Source organism: Apus apus, chromosome 5, assembly GCF_020740795.1.
Source record: "Apus apus isolate bApuApu2 chromosome 5, bApuApu2.pri.cur, whole genome shotgun sequence".
In the NCBI taxonomy this organism is placed as follows: domain Eukaryota; kingdom Metazoa; phylum Chordata; class Aves; order Apodiformes; family Apodidae; genus Apus; species Apus apus.
In genome coordinates, this window is record NC_067286.1 from 21,462,379 (window position 1) to 21,486,786 (window position 24,408).

Genomic DNA, 24,408 nt, shown 5'->3' on the forward strand with positions numbered 1-24,408 from the left:
ATTATTTTATCAGCATAATAATGAAAACCTCTTAATACCACAGTATCCTCTCACTGCTTGTCAATCAAAGTAAGTCTCCTTCCACTGTCATGAAAGTCCTAGGGAAGCCTGAAGTATTCAACATAAAATCACAAAAAATTTCCTGGGAGATATGGAGGGCACAGGTGGCTAGTACTGCATTTTCCTAAACTCCCCTTCAATAGAAGAAAGCCCTCTGTTTGCCTGTTACTACTTCTTCTTAGCAATGAAGTGTAAAACATGCCATTTATCTCAGAGCTGACTCCTAAAAATCCACTAAAACTGCTTGTCCTACACCCCCCCACTTCCATCAAAAGCCATTCTTCACTTCCATCAAAAGCCATTCTTCACTTCCCTGCTTGATTTTAAAATTTTCCTGTTAATACACCATACTGGTCTGCAATGTCAGACTGAAAGCCAACATTCAGATCAGAGCCTGTCTCTAAACATGTACTAAATAAATAAATAAATAACTCCTCCACGCACCCAATTCTGTGCAGCTTGCATCATTTGTACAGACGTACAGACTGGGCCACCAAGCAGTACCCCCACCTCAATGCAGTGACTTTCTCAAAAGATGTGTTTGCTAGTGAACATTTACAAATGTTTTAGAGCCACACAGGCAGGCATCTGCAACATCCTACCAGGGTTGATGTTACTAACTAACACAAACATTTGAGCTACTGTAAGAATCCAGCTCTGCCTTCACTCCTTCCCTTCTTTCTTCCCAATTGCACCCCCTCCAACCATTATCAAAATCCAGCCAGACTCTTTATTCAAGTAACCAAGAAAAGAGGGATAAAGAAAAAAGAATTCAGACAATGGGGCATATTTCCTTCTCCAAAAAATAAAATGGAAAGTGTACTTACTGTACCCTCAAAGACTATCCAGCTGGAAATCCAAGTGGTTACAAAAAATTACGGTGTGGGAAGGGTTAGAAAAGTATTTCATTTCAGCAACCAAACAAAAATTAAAAACAGGAAAGGAAATAAAAATAAAGTACATCCATTTGTGATATCCCAGCAATTTCAGTCCATACAAGTGTTAATCCAACCCAGCACTGCTGAACTCTCCCTCTCCAGCAATTTTGCTTTCTTCTTTGTCCTTTATTTTCTATGAGGCTTTCAACTTTTCTGCTTAAAACTATTGAAGTGGTAACATTGATGTTTGCCTTCATTGAAGAATAGTGGCTTAAACCAACAGAAAAAACAAAAAAAAATCCTTGCAGAAGATGAATGGCCCTTCTCCTTCATGAAACTTTTCATTCCACTGTGGATCCTTTGCCTAGCTTTCTTTTTCTGAGGCTTTCTGCCTCTCTGGCTTCACTGCTCTCCATTGTTCACTATTTGTTTTTCTCTGAAGAGCAGAAAGGGCTGTACTTCTTTTTAAGCAACCCTCCATCTGTATTCTTTTAATGTAATTTTGTTGTGATTGTTAAGATCCAGGTCTTGCAGACAATTTTCTTCTTCCCCCTTTTTTGCTGCACTATCAATTATCCAATCCGTGTATCTACACATTAGACCAGGGATTCCCATTAATCTTTTCCACTACCCGCCCCTCCCCCCTCCTTCAGAAAAGAATCCCCTTTTGCATTTATACTTGTGGTCATAAAAACAATAAACGTTAAGTCTCTCTCCCTCTTCTTCAAATACGTGATTAGATTTCCAATCACAACCCAGTGCGCAATTGGACTTTTTATTTCAACAAAAAAGCCAGCAATCCACAGCATCAGCATCCTCTCCTCGCTTTAAACTCCATGTTATATCCTTTTGCCTTCTCTGCAGATCCTCTGCATTTTCATAATCTTACGTTAAAGGAATGAAGGAGGGAGGGAGAAGAAAAAAATTCAGGGTTCTCACCAGCTGTCAAGAATAAATCCATCCCCTTGTTATTTTTTAAGTGCTTGGGACTGGTGTTTTTAATACCTACTCTCCCCTTTGCCCCCGACACATCTCAAAATCTTTCATACATTAAAACTCCCCGAAGGGGCACAAAGGAAGCCCGGGGAGGCATGATTTGTCCTCTTGTAAATTTCATAAGCACCTTTGCTTTTCATTTCAGCTTCCTCTCCATCTTTTGTTCACCAGCTATACAGATCCAGCAGCACAGGGATGGTACAAATTTCTTCCTTAAGGAGAGAAAGGGAAAATAAGAGACAAAGAAAAATAAAAGCTCTCCAGTCTCTGACTCCCTTTTCCTTCCTTTCTCTATGTCAATGCCAATCTGGTCTTGTTTCCAGGCTCTGCCTAGCGTATTCCAGATCCACAAGTTGGATTTCCCTTCCGTACAGCAAGGAGTTAGTCTCCCATCTTCTTCCACATGCCAGTTGTCTTCATCCTCTTCTTCCTTCCTTCCTGCCTCCCTTCCAAGATGACACATTCCCAGGAGCGCCGCCGCTTCTCTCAGTTTTTAGTTGCATCCTTGAAATGCGTAGCCCTTTGCGCAGCTGAAACCCTTCCTCCCTCCCATTAGCTTCAGCTTGAATTCTGTGTGTGCATGTGCATACGCATGTATGTATATATCCAGATCCTGACAGCTGCTGTTGTTGCTCCTGGGAATAGCTCTGCTTTTCTGTCGCTTTCTTTTACTCCCCAGCTCTAATTTGCACTCTAGGATTTGCAAATGTCCCAGGGTCAGTCTTTCTGGCTGCACTCCTTCTTCCCTTCCTTTCTCCACTCTCTTTTTCCTCCTCCCCGCTTCCCGCTCCTTCCCCCTCCCTTCTTTCTCCACTTGTGATCAGTAAAATACAATTACCCAATTACCTCTCGTCATCTTAGCACTGATTGGTCAACTGCATTAACACTTTATGTCAGGGAAAGGGTACGGGAGCTGCTCCGACGGGGCACTGCTGCCACCTGGTTGACAGTCTGGGAACAAACTCAGGGTTACCTTAAGAAACATCTCTAAATCAGAAAGCAGCAATTGAAAAACAAGGGATCATCTTAAGAAAAGGAATGTAATTCTGACAGTTCAAGCAGTATTCACAGGTACCAGCCTAGCCACTGATGCAGAGGGAATAACAGTAAAATGAAATGAGATATAAAGTTGTCATTGCAAAAGAAGTACAGAACAATCACTATTCACAGGTATCAATGCAGAAGAATGACAATCAAATGAAACAATACATAAATTTATCTCTGCAAAAAATGTACCAGTGGAAACAATTTGCATGGGAAGACGATCTGTTTTCTAATTACGGAAATGAAGATTTGTTTAAAACTTGTATACACATAAAAGTTACCTAAAACTCCATTTTGGCAGTTGTTCTAAGCCAAAAGCCCTATGAAGCGCCTCAAGGGTCCAGTAGGTTTAAGAGATGATTTCAGATAGCTTTTAAATGATAACAACACCATAGTACAATGTCTGGGCTCACCTGTAAAATTTGCCTCAACTTGATAAGAATGACTTCCGATCAGGATTTTTGAAGTTTCTAAATTGGCTCCCTAATTTGGGCTAGTAAAGTACTGACATATTAGTCATAGAATCATAGAATCATTAAGGTTGGAAGAGACCTTAAAGATCATCAGGTTCCAACCCCCTGCCATGAGCAGGGAACTCTACCACTAGACCATGTTGCACAAAACCTCATCCAACCTGGTCTTAAAAACCTCCAGGGATAGGGCATCAACCACCTCCCTTGCCAACCCATTCCAGTTCCTTACCACCCTTATAGTGAAGAATTTCTTCCTAATATCTAACCTAAATCTCCCCTCTCTCAGTTATGTACTTAGTTACTTATCAAGCTATGTTAGATGTACTTATGTGTGATATCTAAATGCTCACAATTGGGCTTGGGTCTTGTTTTTCAGGGACCCAAATTCAATAGAAATTTTTTAGAAAATTTTGCACGTATAAACTTAGATACATTACCATCTCCAGGATTGAGGGAACTAGAATATGGATGACGAATATGCCAGCACTTGTCTCTCTCAAAATCAGAAAGAAATTATTTATAGATGTAACTTCTTCACATACTCCAAAAAAGAATTAGACGCTTTCATGGTAACTATAGCAAACTTCATATATTAACCAGTAACTCTGAGTTATTCCCTGCATGTAATAATGTAGCTAGCTCTTTGTTCAGTCATCTCTCAAATAGTCATGTGATGTTTAGTATCCTTACTTAGCCCTTCAACTTTGGTGTGAAACCAGCTTACTTGAATATAAAAGAATTTTTTTTTTAAGTTATGTATCATAAGTTTTTTCTAGAATTATAAAATCCATAAGCCAGTTAAGTTCAGTCAACTAGCGTTTACTGAATCATTAAAATTGACTTTGAGATTTATTCTACTGACTCAGCAGGCTTTCTGGTGAGAAAGTTCTACCCGATAAAAGTTAAGCAACTGAAACCAGGTCCTTAATCACTGTTACAGCCTTTAGCATCTGATCTTACTATCACTGAAATCAAAGGCAAACACAAATTATCTGCAGTGGGTGAAAGACTGAGTATGAAGTAGTATTGAATAACCTGAACGTAATATTTTTTTCCAAGAATGCTAAAGAAGACCATGGGGATTTTTGGAGAAGGCTACAAGTGTGATAGGAGACTAATTTGCTGACAAGTAACAATATTTTTTTTTCTCAATTGTTGAGCTTATTCTGTTCCAATCTTATTCATTGATGCTGCTGGTATATTTTGGGCCCACAAATGTCTTATGAGAGTTTTTATTATTCCTACTTAAAATCCAAAAAAACACAAAGTAGTTCCTTTTCCCAGAAGGATAAAAACATCACAGCCTAATATATGTTTCTTCCATTGTTTCTTTGAAAAACATCCGGATGTTTTCATCCTACTAATAAAGAGGCTGTGAGCAAAAGTGAAGGTTTCTATAACTGAATTAAACAAATATATAGGCAAAAAAACCCAGAAGACACACAGCTTTTGGAAATCTAATCAGAATCCAACACAGGATCATCTGCAACAGCTACAATATCTCTGTGGATAAAAACCAGTATTTCATTTTTGACAGAAATTTGTACATTTAGTATTTTATATGTCATTCAAATTACATAAAAATACACATTTCTAACAGCTGCTAGTACTTAAAATATGTGCATATATATGCAAAGATAATATATTTGCTGGCACAGATGTGACTAAACACAAAATTATTATCAAGACTGTAATATGCTGTAGGCCATTATATAATCTTTTCTTTCAAAGTTTGTTATTTGTAATCTGCCATTTATGCTCTATTGCCTAATAAACACAGAAGATGAGTGATTAACTTCTTAGAACATAACTTTAGAAAAATCTAACTTGCAATATTTGTCAGATGACACCACATGCTATTTAAAAATATAAATGTCCTTTCACTAAATGAAATGAAATAAAAATGTAATCCTATTATCTGTTTTACAAGAGTACAATGTCACCTATGTGTGAAACCTATTTAAAACAAATATTTTAGTATTATCACAATAAGCCATTCACTAATCAAATATTAAAAAGGTATCATTAGCACTGGATAGAATGTGACTTTTTTTTCCACCAATACATTGTATGTAGTTGCCTCCAAACAATATTGCCTGTATATTGCCTTCAATCTTCTATTTTGCAGGTTTTATGGGCAAAAAAATTTAATTATTTACATATCAGTTCACAAAAGCCCTTCAACATGGTGAGGTGATAATGAAGATGAAAGCACCATGGAAAACTCTGGATGATACACACAGTGCAATGTTTTACAAGCACTGACAAGGTGAGACAGACGAAACACCCCGAGGCCTTCTGTTCAGTTTGTAAACTAGGAAATTGCTACTCTTCATGCCCACTCCACGCTATTGGACACACTCAGGTAGCCAACAAGTTTTTTAAGAGCAGCTGTTACCTGGTCAACTCCATGCCTGAGAGTTGCCCTGACAGAGCTACCGTACCATTGATACTTTGGTATAAAATTCCAAATACATAGGGGAGGTCAGTGAATCTGGGTTCCTGTTATGGACCAAGGTCATAATGAGTAAAAAGGGTGAACTGTGAAGAAAACTAAACACAGACTGGCAAGGGAACTTTGTTTCTCATATAATGGGACAAGATAACAAAACTCAAATGTATCTTTTTAATACCTACTCTCCCCTTTGCCCCCGACACATCTCAAAATCTTTAATACGTTAAAACTCCCCAAAGGGGCACAAAGAAAACTTTACATATCATGGACGAAAGATTGTTATAACTCACCTTTTACCTCTTGACAGATGCCTGAATATGGGAAGATAACAAAACTCAAATGTATGTACTGGGAAACTTTACATAACATGGACAAAAGATTGTTGTAACTCACCTTTTACTTCTTGACAGATGATGCAAGTTAAAGAACTGAAGTTCTGTAGTTTATTACCACTGGAAGAGACTAGTGGAAAAGACTAGATATTCATAAATGTCAGTCATTTGGTGTAAGAGAAACATGACTAAAATCTAAGAAAAGAGAATTCTGATCTGTAGATAAAGGAGTAGAGAAACTTTAAAATTGACTAAGTAAAACCAAAGTTTAAGGGAAAAGGTGAAACCAGACCATCTTGCTTATACAATGTAAAGTGAAAAGCATTTTCAAGTTGCTCTAAGTCAACAGCAGGCCTGCCTTCCTTATAAATAAATGTGCAGAAAGGAAGCTGTGGAACATACCACTTTGTTTATCTTATTAAGCATTGCTGACAAGGAGCTGCTTGCATATAGAGAGTACTTGAGCCCTTTTATAGCTTAAGCTTGCTTTTTACAAAAGGGAACAAAAATGCTGATAAACAACTTTGACCACACGCATCAAGGATAAACCTCACTAATTGATATAGGGATTCAAGAGAGATTCTAAAAATCTCAGACTACACAAAATATGTCATACATAATCTCACAGGGAAACTCACTTTTGTAATGTAATCAAAGATCTTATGTGACTTCATTGACTATTGTTCAATTCTTTTAATATTAAGAACATTAAACTCAGGGGCATAACCATCAAAATTAGCAGCTACCAATATCAATGTCTCATTTATTATTTTTCACATATTTTTATTCTGATGTTTACAGCTCTAGTGAGAAGTTTTGCTTTGTAGGTAATTTGTATTGGGTCACAGAGTCTTGGAAGAAGCAGAAGAAAAGATAGCCTTACAGAAAAATCTAGGTAAAACCACAGCACGTGATTTTTGCACACAAAAGTTTAAGTTACTGTTAATCAATGCATTTCTCCATAATATCTTATCTATTGGTTTTGGTATAGATGGAAGTGAAGGGTGGTTTTCGTTGTTTACATTTGAAAGGAACCACAGAATTCTGGTTCCACTGATGTCAATGACAAAATTTCTGGTGATTTTAAAAAAAGACAACAATTTTACAAAGCATCTGTTTTCATGTGATTTTAAATTTTAATTCCCATTCTGAACTCTGTTTGTGAGCTCAGCATTTTGAAGATCAACATTAATCTTCACTCTGTTTTGCTACAGTCATTCCCAAAACAATGAAGGCCAGGTTTTTTCTGTTTCTGAGTCACAAACAACTCCCCACAACATGCAGACACACAAATGTATTTGTCCAAAAAACACTGTTACCTGATGTTCATTTGGTTAGAAATAGACTGTAGATATGTTCCTTGAAATACACGGCACAATTAATCTCTACTCTAACATCAGACATGCAGCCTTCAGCACTATTTTTTCAAATCCTATTCTAATTTTTACATAAGCTATTTAGTCCAGATTACCAAGAAGTGCATGTCAAAAGCCCTATCCTATGACAAAATCAAGTTTCAAAGCATGATCTTCATGGGTAGTAATCCTAACAAAGAACAAAAGCTGTGCAATACTAATACAAATACTAATAAAATTCTGCATTTTTCTGTTCAAATGACCACCTCCTAGCAATGGTTATATTTTTTTCAACTTCTTATAAATTGTGAACACTTTTTACTGAAGTTAACTACTGTATTTAATGTTAAAAAAATCTGACTCAAAAAATGGCTTAGAACAAAATTTAAAGTGTATTCATGCTAAAAAAAACCTGTGAAAAATGGCCCAAGTTCTGACATTTTCCTATGGCACTCATTTTGGGCTTAGAATTTGAATCTGGAACAATTCTCTCCTTCTTAGGACTGAGTGTCAGTGATATTAATCTGTTGTAAATTCACTCAATAAGCAGAAATGTTACTAGCACAACTTTGGTTTATTTGATCATGGGATAATCTACAGGACACCAGACATGCTGGAACCATGAGAAAGCCTAGCCTGAAGGGGAAGAAGGATCTTTGGACAAGACTCAGCAGGGCTCATTGAAAGAGCTTTAAAGTTGGTTTGAAGGCGGTTGGGGATGAAACCAGGCTTAATAGAGAGGAGCACAGGAGCAGCATGGCAGTGCTTGTGGGTAAAAGTGCTAGCACGGTCTTACAGCCTTCTGCCTCACTGTAGGTAGGGGTTGGTGATCCATGGGGCAGCAAAGAGGTGAGGGTTAATGATAGGTTGGTAACTACAGAAGTGCCTGAGTGCAGTCAGGTGGGAATAAGGGCTTGTCCTCCCCAAAAGGTGGGAGGACCATTTGCCCAGCTGAAGTGCATCTACACCAATGCACACAGCATGGGCAACAAGCAGGAGAAGCTGGAGGTCGTTGTACAGCAAGAAAATGATGATATAGTTGCCATCACAGAAATGTGGTGGGAAGACTCACACAACTGGAGTGCTGTAACTGATGGCTATCAACTTACCAGAAGGGATAGGCAAGGAAGGAGAGGTGGTGGGGTGGTCACCTATGTTAGGGGTAGATTTGAATGTCTAGAACTTAGTGGTGCTGATGACAGTGTTGAGTGTTCATGGGTAAGAATCAAGGGAATGCCAATAAGGCAGACATTATGGTGGGTCTCACGATCACTAGACCTTGTTCTCATGGGGGACTTCGACTTCCCAGATGTCTACTGGAAATATAACACAGCAGAGAGGGAACAGTCCCCAAGGTTCCTGGAGTCTGTGGAAGACAACTTTCTGACACAGCTGGGGAGGGAGACAAGTAGGGACAGCACTCTGATGGACCTGCTGCTTGTTAACGGAGAAGGCCTTGTGGGAGATGTAAAGGTTGGAGGTCGTCTTGGGCAGTGTGATCATGAAATGATAGAGTTCTCAATTCTCAGTTTCAGTTCAGCAGAACTGTCACCTTTGACTTCCAAACAGCTGACTTTGGACTGTTTTGCAGCATGGTTGAGAGTGTCCCTTGAGGAGATAGTCCTGAAGGGAAAAGCAGCCCAGGAAGCCTGGTCATACTTCAAGGAGGAACTCTCAAAGGCACCAGAGCAGGCCATCCCCAGGTCCCAAAAGACAGGAAAAAAGACCAGCCTGGCTGAACAGAGAGCTTTGGCTGGACCTCAGGAAGAAAAGTTTATGGTCTTTGGAAATGGGGGTTGACAACTTATGAGGAATGCCAAGATGTAGTGAAGGGGAAAATCAGAAGGGTCAAAGCTCAAGTAGAACTCACGAAGAAGGACCAAGGGAACTACAGGCCAGTTAGTCTCACCTTTGTCCCTGGGAAACTGATGGAGTGACTTGTTCTGGATATCACCTCTAAAGTAAAGAAAGCTATTAAGTGGAAGTAAAGAAAGCTATTCAGAGTGGTCAACATGAATTTGCCAAAGGTAAGTCATACTTGACCAATCTGCTGGCTTTCTATGACGACATAACTGGTTGGCTGGATGAGGGGAGAGCAGCAGATGTCATCTACCTTTGACTTCAGCAAGGCTTTTGACACTCTCTCATAACATCCTCATTAGGAAACTGAGGGAGTGTTGGCTAGATGAGTGGACAGCGAGGTGGATTGAGAACTGGCTGTGTGACAGAACTCAGAGTTGTGATTCCTGAGGTTCCTGGAATGTGTTAAAGATAACCTCCTGACACAGCTCATGAGTGAACCAACCAGGCAAGGCTGTGATGAGGCAGGTGCCGGCCTGTTCTCCCTAGTGACTAGCGATAGGCCATACCACCCTGAGAAAGCCTGATTTCACCTGATCTCAGAACCTAAGCAGGATTGGGCTGCGTAGTACTTGGATGGGAGACCACCTGGGAATACTAGGTGCTGTAGGCTTTATTATGGAACAGATCATCCTGAGTGCCATCAAGCAGCTTGAAGAAGACAACCAGGGAATCAGGTCCAGCCAACATGGGTTTAGAAAAGGAAGGTCCTGCCTGAACTACCACATCTCCTTCTATGACTGGGTGACCCATCTAGTGGATGAGGGGAAGGCTGTGGATGTGGTCTACCTCAACTTCAGCAGGGCCTTTGACAGAGTCTCCAGCAGCACCCTCCTGGAAGAGCTAGCAATCCGCAGATTGGACCAGAGAGTGACGGTGAATGGTGCTGCATCCTGCTGGCATCCAGTGACCAGCAGTGTCCCCCAGGGATCAGTACTGGGCCCAGTCCTATTCAACATCTTTACTGATGACCAGGATGTGGGGATTGAGTCCACTCTCAGTAAGTTTGCAGATGACACCAAGCTGGGGGGGAGTGTCGATCTGCCAGAGGGTAGGAAGAAGCTGCAGGAGGACCTGGACAGGCTGGGTCGATGGGCCGAGGCCAGTGGCATGAAATCCAACAAGACCAAATGCAGGGTCCTGCACTTTGGCCACAATAACCTCAGGCAACGCTACAGCATGGGGCAAGAGTGGCTGGGGAGCAGCCTGGCAGAGAGGGACCTGGGAGTACTGGTTGACAATTGCTTGAACAGGAGCCAGCAGTGTGCCTAGGTGGCCCAGAAGGCCAGTGGCATCCTGGCTTGTATCAGGAATGGTGTGGCCAGCAGGAGTAGGGATGTAATTCTCCCCCTGTACACAGCACTGGTGAGGCCTCACCTCGAGTACTGTGTGCAGTTCTGGGCCCCTCACTTCAAGAAGGATATTGAAGTGCTGGAGGAGGTCCAGAGGAGAGCAACAAAGCTGATGAAGGGACTAGAGGGAAAGTCCTACCGGGATAGGCTGAGGGAGCTGGGGTTGTTTAGCCTGGAGAAGAGGAGAGTCAGCGGGGACCTTATCACTCTCTTCAACTACCTGAAGGGAGGTTATAGTCAGGTGGGGGCTGGGCTTTTTTTCCAGGCAACTAGCAACAACATGAGAGGGCATTGGCCTCCAACTGCTCCAGGAGAGGTTTAGGTTGTATATTAGGAGGCACTTGCTCATGGAGAGGGTGATTAGACATTGGAATAGACTTCCCAGGGAAGTGGTGGGGGCACTGTCCCTGAATATGTTCAAGGAAAGGCTGGATGTGGCACTTAGTGCCGTGGTCTAGCTGATGTGGTGGTGTTAGGTCATAGGCTGGATTTGATAATCTTAAAGGTCTTTTCCAGCCTTAGCGATTCTGTGACAAGAGGAAATGGGGTCAAGTTGCACCAGGGGAGGCTCAGATTGGATATTAGGAAAAATTTCTTCACATAAAGAGTGGTAAGCCATTGGAATAGGCTGCACAGAGAGATGGTGGAGGCACCGTCTCTGGAGGTGATCAAAAAACAGATAGATGTGGTGTTTTGGGAGGTGGTTTAGTGGTTACTGGTTGTAGGGTGGACGGTTGGACTTGATAATCTTAAAGGTCTTTTGCAATCTTGATGATTCTATGATTCTGTGATTCTGTGATTAATGAAGCAATGTTGAGTTGGAGGCCTGTAGCCAGCAATGTTCCCCAGGGGTCAGTACTGGATCCTATCTTGTTCAACATTTATCAGTGACCTGGACGCAGGGACAGAGTGTATCCTCAGCCAGTTTGCTAATGATACCAAACTGGCAGGGTTGGATGACACTCCAGAGATCTGTGCTGCCATCCAGCAACACCTGGACAGGTCCTATCTCATTCAACATATTTATCAGTGACCTGGATGTGGGGACATAGCATGTCCTCAGCAAGTTCATTGATGATAGAAAAGGAAGAACACAGCTTGGTACCTACCCCTCTCCCTGAGAGGAGTGGCTGACACACCAGAGGGCTTTGTTGCCATCCAGCATGACCTGGACAAGCTGGAGAGTTGGGCAGAGAAGAACTTATTGATGTTCAAAAAGAGCAAATGTAAGGTCCTGCACCTTTTGAGGAAAAAACCCATGCATCAGTATAGGTTTGGGGCTGACCTGCTGGAAAGCAGAGCTGAGAAGAAGGATCTTGGAGTCCTAGTAGACAATAAGTTAACCATGAGCCAGCATTGTGCACTTGTTGCCAAGAAGGCCAATGGTATCCTCTGGTGCATGAGGTAAAGTGTGGAGAGTAGGTCGAGGGGAGGTAATCCTCCCCCTCTATTCTGGTCTAGTGAGGCCACATTTGGAATACTGTGTTCAGTTCTGGGTTCCCCAGTTCAAAAGAGACAGGGAACTATTGGTGAGGATCCAGTGGAGGGCAACAAAGATGACTGGGGAACTGAAGCATCTCTCTTACAAGGAAAAGTTGAGAGAGCTGGGAGTGTTTATCCTAGAGAGAAGACGGAGAGCAAACCTTATTAATGTCTAAAGATCTAAAGGGTGAGTGTAAGGAGGATGGAGCCAGTCTCTTTTCAGTAGTGCTCAGTGACAGGACAAGGGGCAATGGGCACAAACAGGAACACAGAAAGTTCCAGCTGAACATGAGGAAAAACTACTGTGAGGGTAAGAAAGCACTGGAACAGGCTGCCTTGGGAGGTTGTGGAGTCTCCTTCTCCTGACACATTCAGGACTTGCTGGGATGCAGTCATGTGTAATGTGCTCTAGGCAATCTGGCTTTAGCAGGGGGTTTGGACCAGATGATCTCTAGATGTCTCTTACAACTCAAATGATTCTGTGATTCTGTGAATAATGCCTTTGATTTCAATAGTGCCTCCAGCTCTGCAGATGTACATGAGAATAGAGCATGTGCCTTCATTTTATACTCATGCTGTGGAAGGAAGAACACAGATCAGTACCTACCCCTCTCGCTGCTAAGCCAAAGATCTGCAGCCCGATGCGTGAGGAAGACTTGTGGGAAAGAAGCCACCATGTGAGACCCCCCCTGAAGGCCACCTTAGAGACACAGCGTGCATGTACACAGAGGAGGGGCTGATGTCAAGAACTGTAACTATAAAAAGCTGTGACACTATCAATACAGTGAAGCACTTTCCCACCTGATGACATCACTGCACTGTGGTGGTAACTATCCTGCCACTTCATAGCCTTCTATGAAGAAGTAACTAGGTGGATAGATCATGGCAGGGAGGTAGATGTGGTTTATCTTGATTTCAGTAAAGCATTTGACACTCCCACAGCATCCTCGTAGATAAACTGAGGAAGTATGGTCATGATGATCAGGTAGTGAGGTGGATCATGAACTGGTTGAAAGGATGAAGTCAGAGAGTTGTGGTCAATGGGACAGAATCTAGCTGGAGGTCTGCTTTCTCCTCACTTTCCTGTCTTTTTCTTTCCAACCTATCCACTCAAGGGATTTTGAATTTTTGTTATGCAACTCCAATGAAGTTTGGTGTGTATGTGACATCTGACCTCATTTGTGTCTTCGTTTCACCATTTGGGATCACCTTTAGATCTTCTTGACAGGGTCCCTCAGGACAAAGGGGTGTACCTGCTGCACAACTTATACTACGGCAGGGAAGGCCCAACCCAGACACACCTAGGCTTCACAGGAGAGTAAGGGAGCTTGGAAAGCAAGAGGGTTCTGCCCGATCTTCCATAGGCCATTCACCAGCCTTGGTGATTGTTTGTCTTTTAGCACCCGATATTGTACTTTGTCTCTGTGAGATCCCACAAGAATCTCCATATCTCTGGCTTCTGGAACATGACACCTGCCCCATGTAATATGTATTTGGCTTTGTAAATCACAGCAACATTTAGGCTGCAAAGTGTCAGTGAGGTGAAAAAGAATTGCTTCCTTCAAATGAATTTTTAAGAAGATAAAATTTAAGAATACAGATAACTAGATTTGGACATGAATGATCCATCACTTTGGAAAGAATATCTTTACAGCATGACAGCATTTTTTTTTCTTCCATTACTTTTAATTAGCAAAAATATGATACTTTGGCATAGACATGAATGTATCAGACACCTTAATTTATTGTCCTGTAAAGTTATTGTGACTGGAAAACACGATTTGTATTTATTCAGAATAAAATCTTAACTATGTATGCTTTAAAACATTACTGAGAAACAAACTAGCAGCCATATTGTTCTACTTTGTCCTCAGGCTTACCATACATTCAAAGTGACATTCTGATATGGGGAAAAGACCTTTAGTCTAACCTCTGAGTCAAGGAAATTTTCATCACAAAAAGAATAATGGCTTGCTTTAACCATGCAAGATCCCAAATAAAGTTATAGCTTTCAATAAACTGGGAAAGAAAGGAAATGTTGTATGTAGAGAGATCATTGACAAAATTGCCAAAATGGAAAAGAAAAAAAAACAAAACATGGCAGAAATAAAAATAATGTTAAGATTTTTTTCAGGTACTTATAACTTTCTAAATAAATTATTTCAACTAAATAGCTTCAGCATTCTCTATTCTCTGGACATAATTTTTACATATCAGACAAATTTCCATTTAGCCCTTATGGGTCAATATGAAAAAAAAAAAGTGCTTTTTATAGTGGATGTTTTCAACCCTTTTTTTTTTCTTCTTAAAGCATTAATGGCTTATTCTTGGCCATTGGAAAACAACAGAAACTGTTTTTTTTTAAATGTATCCAGTTTCAAATGGATTGAAATACTATAATGCATGGAACATATATGAGAACACATTTTTTTACCTTCCAAGATTGTAAAATTGTGGCCAGTGTTAAGGGGAAAAAAAGCATTACAACCAGGATCCACTAGGACTGTATTTCCAGAGTCTTTGCATGATCTCAAGATAGATTATTTGATTTCTCTGCACACCTGTCACTCCACCTGTAAAATGCAAATAATACTTCCTGCATGTGTTGAACAGGATGGACTATTAATTGGATGAGCTATTAATTGGACCATTAATTGGAATAGGAAAAGCAGTTTCAGTGTGTCAGCACATGATGTGTACTACACCAGCCAAGGCAAATAGGGGGTTGTTGTGGCACAAGTGCAGGACCTGGCACTTGGCCTTGTTGAAGGTCATAACATTAACATTAGCCCAACAATCCAATCTATCTGTGTCTCTCTATAGAGCCTCCCTATCCTCATGCAGATCAACACTCCCACCTAACTTGGTGTCATCTGTGAACTTACTGATGATACACTCTATTTCCTTATCAAGATCATCAATAAAGATGTTAAACAGAAACAGTCCCAACACTGAGCCCTGAGGAACACCACTTGGGACTGACCACCTGCTGGATTTGACTCCATTGACCACCACTCTTTGGGCCTGACTGTTTAGCCAATGCTTGATCCAACAGATTGTCTGCTCATCCAGGCCATGAGCAGCCAGGGTTTTTTTATGAGAATTCCATGGGGAACAGTGTCAAATGCTTTTTGGAGGTCCAGGTAGACAAATGTTGACTCAAAATATTTAGATTAGAAAGTCAGAGAACAATTTAGGACCAAACAAAGGCAGGAGGAAGCATATTTTTACTCACAAGTGCTTTGAAAATATGGTAAAATTAGTTAAAAGACCAATCTTTACTTTGTTTTCACTGCATTTTCTCACCCAGTGGTCAGCTTTCCCTTCTATCTCCACATTCCCATTAAATTAGTACATCTTTTAAAGAGCGTATGAAATGTGAACTATCTAATTGTCTTTCAGTATCATCCTAAAGAAGTGGATGAAAAACTTTAAGATAATAATAAACCTCTTCAAATTATTTTGGAATTCACTTGGTTACCACAATTCCAGAACAAACCAATAGTCTGTCCAGTCCACTATGGTGTCAATTCTAAAGAGAATACAGGCTATTCCTTAATAGGTAGTTCCACAGATTTCATTTCATAAAGCAGTGTAAGTGGAAAAATAGCTCAGACCCATCTGCACTGGATTTGCACTTAAGCCCTGGAATGACTACAACTGGAAAACGTAACTATATTTTGGAGACAGTAAGAAACAGGTTTAGTGCAAACAAACATCTTTGTATCCATTAGGATAGGATACTTCGAGAAGTTATAAAAGGAAATTTTTATTGAGAACATTTCTCATTCTTTTTTGGCTGCATGTCATCCTGATCATAAGAAATCCTGCCAGTCACAACTGATGAAAATGATGGCAAAAATCATGATTATTTGAAGCACAAACTTTTTTTAATTTATTTTTAATCAATATTTCAGAGTTAGTTTTCCTATCTAAGTCTATAACCTTAATTTCACTGGGCATGGTACAGTTTTAAATGACAACTCACCTTACTGAATCAGATGTGATCTTCCAGATCTAAGGAAGAGGTTGTTGTGAAGGGGACTATTTGTGGTGATCAAGACAATAAAAAACCTGCAAGGAATGAAACATTGGTTAAGAAGCTGCACATCATGATTTGTAAGACCATTTGGGAGCAGGAAAAAACCAAAGCCAAGTGTCCATAGGCAGGAATCTGGATTTAGTTAACGCTTGTACTGATTGCTTTTTAGTGAGTTTCAGACCTTGTAATTCTCTCTCATTGCAGTTTTCCACTAGCTTAGATTGATTTCTTAAAATTGCATTTGCTTTACACTCCTTTGTGCTTGCAGGTGGAAGTTATCTTCAATATTCTAATAGAAATACCTATCCTTTAAGAGACAAGAAGTAGTATAAACATCAAAGTTTACAATACTAAGAGTCTTCGGACAGTAAGTGGGGTAATAATAAGAAAATTAATGATAGGTTGAAGTTTTAAATTTTTCAGTACATTTTCTCACAACTACATTTAGTAAAAATCGGAAGGTCCAGAGATATGTAGCAATAGGACGAAGGATAACTGCTTCAGACTGAAAGAGGATAGATTTAGATTTTATATTAGGAGGAAATTCTTTATCCTGAGGGTGGTGAGACATTGGAACAGGTTGCCCGGAGAAGTCTTGGATGCTCCCTCCCTGGAAGTGTTCAAGGCCAGGTTGGCTAGAGCTTTGAAGCAACCTGGTCTAGTGGAAAGTGGCCCTGCCAATGGAAAGGGTGGTTGGAACTAGATGTTTTTTAAGGTCTCTTTCAACCCAAACCATTCTATAATTCTATCATATAGGCTTTAATTAAAAGTGTTTCAATTATTAAAGTATTGTTTTAAAAAACAGGTACAGCAATGTTTGTTAAATCCACCAATTTAAAATGCATTCTCCAAAGTTGAGCCAACTAGAATGAAAAGGTATTTAATGACTCCAGTATATGTAAAGTCATAGATCCAGAAGAAAGAATTAACCATCTGTGGTCCAAAAATACATATAGTACATTTTAGTATAATTCCTTTTCTGGAAATGGAATTTAGAAGTGGTATTTCAAAGGTTCAAAGTACAAATTTAATGCAATCTTTCCCAAAGCAAGGTTATAAAGCTGTCTCAACTCCATATTAAAAACTTTCCCCAGAAATATGAAAATTAAATACAAATTAAAGAGTTAAAACAAAAATACTGATATAACAAAATACTCTTATTTCAATAATCTGGGTTTTTTTTCCATTTTTTTTGTTGCTGTTGTTGTTGTTTTTTAATTACTGCCCCTCCACTCAGTTTTCTTAGAAAAATATAAACACGGAAGATATAAATATATCAGTTGATATTTCTCTATTTAAAAAAATAAAAATCAATAAATAAACAGTTCCAAAACAATTATTTTTATACAAGTATTTCCCCCTAGCGTTCTCTTAAGAATTCAAATAGTTATTACATTCACAGAATTAGACTGTAATAGCTGTTTCAATTCCTTCTTGACTACCACAGACATAAGAATTAAGAGTTGGTCTGTTCCTGCTTTTTATACAGATACTTATATGTATCTGTGTACACACATATTTATCATAACATATGGTAATGCCTAAATATATTAATGGGCATGTTTTTTACGGTTAAAAGCACTGTAGCAATGGATGTTTTCGTAATAGAACTTTTAAAACATCTAAAATGTTATTCTAAAATAGTGTAGCTTGTAGCTATTGCAAATAATATGCTTCTTAAATCTACAAAAGAGTACATTGGAATAAGAGGTAGATGCAGACCAGTCCTTGAACTCAATAGTCTAGGATTTTCTCCTTGTTTGTAGGCAGAGTGGCATTAGCATTGTTACCATTAAAATAATGTGTTTAAGGTAAGAAGTTCTTATTGAACTTGCTGAAGCTCTTCCATATAAACTTTTCTGAACAACATCAAAACATTAGTAAACCACAGTTTATTCTACAATCCAAGTCTCTAGGATAGATTTTAAAAGGTATCCAGGTGCTTAAACCTATGGATTGGGATATTTTGTGATCTCATTTTGTGATCTACAGATTTTTGCCTAAGGGCATTAATCACCTAAATCCTATATGTCTCCATCTTTAAAAGCCTTTCAAACATGAACACTTTGTTTCTTTGCTAATAAAACAGAAAACAACACTCGCTAAATGTTTAATGTCCATGTGTATCCTTGCAGGGTTAAGGAGTATTTCTTATAGGTAGTCCACACCATTCCTGACAGCTTAATCATACCAAGATTTTTATGCCTGTCCCATTTCTCAAAAGACTCAATTTCTATTTCTTACGGCCTTTGGACAACAGAAAACCAGGAGCTTGTCACTCTAGTACTAGGTGGGAGGCAGTGCACGGCAGGATTATGAGTCAGACGTTAAGCTTGCCGGTCAGTAAAAAAAAAAAAAACACCAAAACCCCAAACCAAACAAAAACTTGTCATAACAAGTGGGGTGATTCTATGCAGAGAGAAAATATATTAGACAATATAATCACAGTTTAAAATTTACTTCCAGAATATGCTAATATTAAGAGAGAGATAACATCTGAATTACCACTTCCCTGCCTTGCTGCAGAAAACTTCAAACATCTTATACACTCCTTCTTTAGTAAACTGAATGATGTTTACTCTGGGCTAGTTCTGTATTATACCCATGCCCACCTTTGGGATTTGATTCTGAAAAGTATTTAAGTGGGATTCTTAGAGGGTGACCACTCTTGTTAAGACCATATATGCTAAGCTCTAGAATGGCAAGGATTTCTGCTTTGGTTAAATGAGCAAGTATACAAATATATCCCAGCCCTTTGTCACAAAACCATGGGAGCAGAGGGCGTTGGTAGGCAAGGTGCTAGAAATTAGGGAAGTTCTAACTACTTGCAGCTATGACACATTATTATTCATCGTGTGATGTGTCACTCAGACTGTCACAATGAACAGTAGAGAGCACGCACATTGTCAGTACTGAACAGCACAAAGAGTGATTGCAGAGACAGAGGTCATTTGGAGGAAATACTTCTGTCATAATCCAGCCGCAGGTTTGCTGCTCTTTGTGGAATGGATATGGCAGCACAAGCTAGGGGGTGATGAACTGGTTACTAAAAAGCAATAAAATTCATTCATTACAAATCAAGACATATTTCTAAAGGCTTCCTGAAAAGAAGTTAGAATTCTGTATGCAAAGTACTCACTAAATATCATTCAGTGACATCTATCAGTCTTGGAGAAAATGATCTGAACAAAGAACTGGTCAAACGCGCAAATAGTTGTATGGGTATGGGTGTCAGGACAACACCTGGTGCAGAGGAAGAAGGTTAATAAGAGAAGACAGAATTTGCAGGGTCAGAAAATACGTAAATGTAAAAGTTCAAAATCCCTCCGGAAGAACATAAAGAAACAACGCAACAAAGTAAAAAGATCAGACAGAGGTATCTGGTTTAAACACACAGGCACCAAACACAAGAGGAGATAAAGAAGATAAATATTTATTGAATAAGAAAATTTCAATTTATGGCTATAATTAAAAACAGTCATTCTATATTTTAAAATTATCTCATATGAACAAAAATTACATGTGTTAATTCCACTAAAATTTGCTTCCTCAAGTACTTGCAGGAAATGAGATCACAATGGTCAAATTAATTTTCTACTCTCCCTATCATTAAAATGATTGCAATGTTTAGATAACTTCTTCAATTTTTTTGCTTCTCTGTTTTTTCCCCATGTATAGCAACACTTTTTGTTTAGGGGTTTGGGTTTGTTTTTTCAATTTATTTATTTTTTCAAACAAAATTCTCACTAATAGCCAAGAATAAAAAATCTCCAGGTCAGACTTCAGTAGGTATTCAGAGAAATAATTCTCAAACATAACTATGTCAGGAAGTGTTACAGTAGTGCCATTCGAATCAGCCCTGTGTGAGTCCTTCTAGCAGCTGGTGTCAGCACTTCCAAACCTTATCTAGACTTCACTCATGCAAATATGCTTCTTTTAGAATACAGTGGATAATTGAATACAAAATGACACTGTACTCTTCCTTGTCAGAGCAACAGTTTGAGAAATAAACAACTAAAGGGAACAACTAAGGGAAACAACTAAAAGAGGAGATGATCATGATCCCCTATCAGTATTATCAACTTGTTAGTAATACTATAATATCAAGAAACCCTGTAAGCCTACTACCTTTAAATTAACCAAAAAACTCATTAAGTTGTATTCAAGCAGGTCTTTTCATCACAATGTGTCTAAAATAATCACGTAAGAACCATTTTACAGACCATCAAAAGTAATTCATAATTTCTGGTAAATAATTAATACTAGCACTACACAGAATTTTGACACCAAGAACAAAAACTTTGGGTCCCTGAGAAATTTATTTTAAAATTTTAGTATGCAAAATAAAGTTATATAAGTAGAATTCAACCACTGCACATTTTTTTATTATAAAAGAAATCAGCGATATCTAAGGACCTGAACTAAACCTTCTAATTTGATTAAGAATGTAATGGTCTTAGCAGCACACAGCATTCTCCTCATTTCTTACCTCACTGAGTAGTTGGAGAACAACAGTAAGCTAGTTGTTTAGGACAATGTGAATACTGACAAAGGTGGAATGGGAATGTCAGAATGAATATTAAACTGAAAATTGGAAAGCATTTATATATTCATATGTTCATTAACAAATAAATTTCTTTCAGTAAGCCCTGTACCATCTATGATTAATTATTAATATAATTCAGAATTGTTCTCCAATGACTTCTAGTAAAACTTGGTATTTAAAAAAAACCAACTTTACATTTTGTATGGAAAAAACAAGTAAGTTACAGATAAAGGAGAGAGAAAATACACTATTTAGGTCTGTCATGCTCTGTACGCAGCATACTTTTTTTTTTTTTTTTCGGAGGGTGTTAATTTTTACAAGGGACAAATTAAATCACAGAGTCATAACTTTCATTGTAAGGGAACTTTAGGGGTCATCCAGTTCAGTCTCCTGCTTAAAACAGGTCTAATTAGAGCAGATAATTCAGGGAACATCCAGTGAAAACTTGGACACCTACAAGAGCACACAATCTCTCTGGCCTGATCTGGTGTTAAACCACACAGAAAGATAGCGATTGGCTGGAACTTCTGAAGATCATCTAGTCTAGAGCAGGATCACCCAGAGTAGTTCACACAGGAACACATGCAGATAGGTTTTGAATGTTTCCAGAGACAGAGATTCCACAACCTCTTGAGCAGCCTGTTATCCTCACAGTAAAGAAGTTTTTCCTTATGTTTAGGCAGAGACCACTCCCACAGTATTTTTCCCCTATGCAAAGGCTGGGAGCTAACCATGAAAGAGGAATGGCTTAAGGACAACATCACCTTTACTGTTCTTGATGCTGAATCTGCCATCATACATATTATGTTTATTGAATGGAAACTAACTATGTGATGTCAGAGGAAAAAACAGCATTAGCTGCGCTATGGTGTGTACTAGAAATGTTAAATGAGGAACGAAACATTATATTTTTAAATTTAGAATGAAAATAGTGAAGACAAAACAGAAAAGGAGCAATCAAGGAATTAAGAAAGAACAGAGCTCCAGTATGACAGCAACATTAGTTAAGCAAAGTGATAATTTTGCAAAATTATCAGCTGGGCGTTGTTACTTTCTGTCACATTTTATTGATAACCTGCTGTTCCTTGTGGTTCTCTGGTGTCCTTGACATATTCAGTATTGAAAACTAAGTTAGAAGGAATGAAATTATCCAACATAGAAAAGTTAATCTCAAATTCCAGTCTTATAAATAAATGTAAAGTAGAATTTGTACAGTGTAATTATTATGTAGAAGTGTCAGAAACAGCTGCATTTCAAATTATGTTGGATCATTTCAGATGAAACTGGCCCAATCTGGCCTACTGAATTATTAGAAGTCAGGCTAAAAAGAAGTTTCATGAAAGATAAAAAACAGCAACTTACTTTATTTTTTAATCTTGATTAAAAAAAAATGTAAAGCTTTCTCTAATATACTGATATGTACACTAGAAAATGCTGTAAAACCAGTACAATTTTATTTATGGCATCAAGTCCAGGATATCTGTGCTCTGCATGGCATCAAAAAGCTCTAGTCTCTCAGATTCTGTTGCAGGTTAACATAAGGGAAAGTCTGAAATGCACATCAAAACAGGAAACATGGCCTGTAACAGTCATAAAGGTGTGGTAGCTATTTTAGTAACAAGACAGCTAGGCAGGGAAGAATATTTCCTTCCTTCCTTCCTTCCTGGGTTCCTCAGAATTTCCCAATGGGAGATGTAAATGTTTCATACACTTGAAAGATATATGAATTTGCATAACATGAGCTCAAGGGGCTGTAAAAAGGATCAAAGACAAACCTTCTGGGATTACACTTGTCTCTGCTGCTCTGACTCACATACAAAAAAAGGGTCAACATCCAGCTGTTCTAAATCACTCTTGGTGCCTTCACTGTGTTGGAAAAAAGAATAGTTAATTACTTCATTTAGTTCTTCACTTAATTCAGTATATTACTCATCATTTCAGCTGCCACTCAAACAAAAAAGAAGTGCTGGAGGAAAACACATTTAAAGATAGCTCATAAACATGCAATTGTTTCCCTCTGTGCAAAACACCTGCCTTTGAATTTAGAAATAGCTGTCCTGTCACTAGAACTGGAGAAAAACCTCTTATTTGCACACATTTACTTGCTGGACTGGCCATGTTGTAATGACCTGCATGAGGCAAGTCCCAGGGGAAAAAATACTTTGTTTCCCTCAGCAAAAAATTCTGAATATTTAGCTCAGAGTGGTTTTTGCGATATTCTTCCATTTCATTCTCATGGACTGGCTCCCACATGACCCTATAAAGTTTATTTGCCTTTTGAAAGTGATTGTCACTTGTTTAATTAATTTACTTATTACAGTTGCTGTCTAAAGAAAACAAATCATTCTTGCAATCTATCAGAAAATAGCTGCTGTTTTGTAATGTGAGTGTCTGAAGAGAGGCTGCAAAAAGTAGAAATATATTATCATTATTTTCAAGTGAGAGGTAATACAAGCCAGTACATTCACAATTTCAGAACTAAGAACAGGATTGCACTTTTAATACAAATAAAAAAACCCAAACAAACAACACTAAAATTTAGAAATAAAGTAAGCTTATGAGATTTGAGTGCAGAAATAGACTTTATCTTGCCCATCTATCCCAAATTGTATTTAGAAGATAAGGCTGTTTAGCAGGTAATTTTGTTCCCTACTCTACTGGTCTCATAATGTAAACTGTCATCCTTTTTGATAAGCATTCTAACTTGTTCCTAAATAATTCAATCTTGGATAGTGGAATATCTATGACTGAATATGATTAATATGATTGAATATGATGAATGGTCCAATATTTCAGTGTCTTCATTAGAAAGTGGTTCCCAATGCTAAACATGGAAAAATTTGCTGCAGTGTAAACCACCTACATATTGTACATGCATTCAACATGGAAACTCTCATTTCCAACAACTTTTCATGTGCTGAAAGCTTTTCTTGTTCCTACATTTCCGTCTAATTCTTCTCTCCTTTTCAATGTCAATTGAACAGTTTCAGTTCTTTTTAGAATACCAGTTTTCTAGACTTTCATTCTTCTCATAGCCACTACATGTAAGTTGAATTTAAAATTTAATTTAAAAAAACAGAAATCCTGAACAAACTAAAAGATTGCATTTCAGTTAAAACAAAATGTACCTTTTGGTCTGAAATTATTTTTTTCCAGTTTGGTTAAAGTAGGAAAAGAAGAAAGAAAATCTTTTTTTTATTTGACCATGGTATACTTTTCCTTTTTTATGTTGTAGTTGCAGGGATGATTTGGAAGCTCAAATATTTTTGGATCTCTGCATAAAAAAATGAGTGCACTCTTGTTTTCTGCTTTCAAAATAAGGAAGCATTGCACAAACTCACAGGTGAAAATGTAAACCTTTTCAATATCCTTAATATTTGAATTATTTACAGATATACAATTTGCACTTATAAAACAATTTATTCATTAAAAATGCACTTATGTATTCATTCATTAAAAAGTTTGGAAAAATTTATTTGCCAAGATTGCCATATAAACATTTAAAAACTACTTTTGAAAATGTCAGAAAGTTT

General features: G+C 38.4%; 1 protein-coding gene and 1 pseudogene across 12 annotated transcripts in view; one reads left to right on the forward strand and one right to left on the reverse strand.

Moving 5' to 3' along the window:
* The window catches only part of LRRC4C (leucine rich repeat containing 4C), a 554,128-nt gene that overhangs the window by 85,628 nt on the left and 444,092 nt on the right, over window positions 1–24,408 (reverse strand). For 7 of the 12 annotated variants that reach the window (XM_051620648.1, XM_051620646.1, XM_051620650.1 and 4 more), the window contains one exon: window positions 16,276–16,361. The gene's annotated coding sequence lies outside the window, so the exon portion shown is untranslated. Of the gene's footprint in view, window positions 1–887; window positions 2,724–6,299; window positions 6,382–16,275; window positions 16,362–24,408 lie in introns of those variants that run through there. The other 5 variants (XR_007889608.1, XM_051620647.1, XM_051620654.1 and 2 more) reach the window with 3 other exon arrangements.
* LOC127386117 (uncharacterized) lies at window positions 9,949–10,066 on the forward strand (annotated as a pseudogene).